This window comes from Buceros rhinoceros, unplaced genomic scaffold (genome assembly GCF_000710305.1).
Source record: "Buceros rhinoceros silvestris isolate BGI_N320 unplaced genomic scaffold, ASM71030v1 scaffold12448, whole genome shotgun sequence".
Classification (NCBI taxonomy): Eukaryota; Metazoa; Chordata; class Aves; order Bucerotiformes; family Bucerotidae; genus Buceros; species Buceros rhinoceros.
In genome coordinates, this window is record NW_010425204.1 from 19,864 (window position 1) to 22,517 (window position 2,654).

Genomic DNA, 2,654 nt, shown 5'->3' on the forward strand with positions numbered 1-2,654 from the left:
CCCCCCCCCCCGCCCGCGCCAGCCGCAGCATGGGCAACGTGCAGGCATGGGCCGGTGGCCCTCCTTGCCATGGGGCTGTCTGATGAAACCTCGCCCTGCAGTGAGGAGGGGATCTTGCCCGGCAGACAAAGAGGGCACAGTTTGCCCTGCCACCGAGGCAGCCTGGCAGGCTGCTTGTGCTGGAAGAATAGAGGGATTGAAGCGGGACAGGCAGACAGGGCTCCCTCGCATTCTCCTGCTCTCCCTCCTTCCCCCTCTGCGTGCCCAAGGAGACGTGGTCCCCCGGGATGCTGTGTGCAACCGGGGAGCTTGGCAGTCGCAGGGGAGCTGCTTCTCCTACTCCTGCTCCAGGGCACTCTGCCTGCTCAAATACTAGAGCCGCCCTGCTCTGCAGAGGGCTTCTCCACCCCTGCAGGGCAACCCCTTCCCAGGGGACCCCTCAGACCTACTCGTGGGGTCCCTCCACCTTTCCTATTGCCCCCCTTCAACATAGTGGTAGCCCCAGAGCCTGTCCTCAGTGGACACTGCTGTCCCCATGCTTCATTTGAAGGTTGCTTCTCTCTCTCCAGTGGGCTTCAGCCCTGGTTTTAGGTGGGATCTGAGCTGAGTGTACCTGCCTCGAGCTCCATGTCATCTCCTGGTCCCTACGCTCTCATTCCACAGGCTGCCGGGCTAATGGGGTCAGGTCCTCACCCCGAGAGGGAGCAGGTTTTGGAGCAAGGGGCTTCACCACCTGTGGTCAACCATGGACTCAACCCATTGCTGCCGTGCCAGGTATGAAACCAGCTCCCCCATTCCCTGGGAGGGGCAGAGCTGGGACGGGCAGTGGGCAGACACTGCCCACACTTGGGTGTCGATAGCTGTAGGTGCCCAACTTCTGGCCAAGTGAGGCAAGGAGCAGCCAGAGGGGCAAGAGAGGTGGCTAGCAGGAGTGGGCTTCCCTGCCGGCGCAGCTCGGGAGCGCTGGCATTCGAGCTGTGCCACCCCTGTCGCTGGCATGTGTTTTGTGTGGCAGCCGCCCGCCCGCTGAGGCAAGAATATGGAAATCAGGCTTTTAAAAAAAAATCTTAATAAATATAGAGAAGGACTTACCCAGCGAAGAGCCTCCTTCCCGAAGCCTCACTGCTCGTTGCCGGGATCTCCTGTGTGTCAAGCAGCATGTGAGTGTGGCTCCCGATTCGCAAAGGCTGGTGCCCGCCCTGGATGCCAGATCAAATATTGTCCTTGCAGGTCACGGGCTCAGCAGGTTTTTTGGGGAGTGACCTCCCAGCAGCAGCCAGTTCGCAGGAGAGACTGAAGAGACCCTAATGCCGCCTGGCGTTATAAATAACCTGCTTTTTCTTTCCTCTCTCTCCCTCTCTCTCTCTCTCCCGTCTTTTCTCATAGGAGTGTTGGCACTTTTCAGGCTCTCTCTGTTTAACGAGTTAGTGGAATCAGGGCTGTTGTTTTCAGAAGGGCTGTTGGTAGGTCTCCTGTGTTTCTCATCAAGAAGCGATGAGGAGGCCTATGGCCAGATTAAAAATTATCTGCTTTTGAGGCGCTGAGGATGTGATTCTTAGGGAGATGCGAGAAAGTATCTTTAACTTTTGCAGCACCAAGGGAAGAGCCGTGAGTGCCTGCTCCCACTGCCGCCTGGGCTGCTGCTCCAGGAAGCCTCCGTTTATGCAGCCCTGCTATTAAATATTTAGGATAAACATTTCCATGAACGATAAGGCTGCAGCATCCAAGGTAAATAAATTGCCTACCAAAGGGCCACTGTGACAGCAGGGACTTGTCTTCGGTTTGGCAGGAGGGAGATGCCAAGCTGGCATTTCTGTAGGCTGCACCCCTCCACCTGGGGTGATGGTCCCCCCACTGCCCAAGGCTGACCCGGGGGTGGGTGCGGGGGGACGGGGCAGGGGTGCAGGTGCCAAGGGTGACCTGGGGTTGAGAAGAGAGATGAGAGGTCACAGCTCTCCTTGCCACAAGGCTCACTGCTTTCCGGTGCCAGCCTTGCCCTGGGGGTGGGGTCCTGCAAAGCAAGGGGGATGGTGGACACTGTCACAGCCCCCCAAGTCCCCATTCTGCCTCTCTGTACCCTTCAGCTTTGGAGACAGCTCAGCTCTTCCAGGGCTGTCGAAGCATTTCCTCCAGCAAGGAAAGGAAAGGAGAAGCCCTGACCACCCATTGCCATCCTGTGCCCGGCTCCAGCAGCACGCCCAGGTCCTCTGGGGAGCCTGGAATTACTTAGTGAAGCTCAGCAGGTGCCAGACTCCCTCTGGATTTGCTTTATCCTTGTTTTCCACTGAGATTTCCCAGCCACAACATCCTCTGGAGCCTTGCGAAGATCCTTATCGCTCTGAAGGCCCTTGCAAGGAGGAGGAATGTACGAGGTGGTTGGCTGCCGGGGTTGCGAGGGACACGCTGTACAGTGGGGACTTTGCCAGAAAGCCGGTCTAGCTGGGAAGGAAGAGTGTGCCTGGAAAGCGCAGCAGCACGGAGCTGGGATCAGCAAGGAGAGAGGATTCAGAAAAAGCCTTGCCTTTGAGTGGTAAAAGAGGGCCAGGGGGTTGTGCTGTCTGAAAGGAGGTAAAGACCTAGAAAAGTGGGGTGGGGGCTTCCATGTGACTGGCAGCAGCTCTTCGTGCCCTTTGAGCATTGCTGGGGCGGCTCAC

The 2,654-nt window shown here is 57.9% G+C and overlaps 1 protein-coding gene across 1 annotated transcript in view; it reads right to left on the reverse strand.

Moving 5' to 3' along the window:
* The window catches only part of FMOD (fibromodulin), a 6,105-nt gene extending 4,791 nt beyond the window's left edge, over positions 1-1,314 (reverse strand). Inside the window, exon 1 of the mRNA XM_010141060.1 lies at positions 1,093-1,314. The gene's annotated coding sequence lies outside the window, so the exon portion shown is untranslated. The remainder of the gene's footprint in view (positions 1-1,092) is intronic.
* Between the last annotated feature and the right edge of the window lie 1,340 nt (positions 1,315-2,654).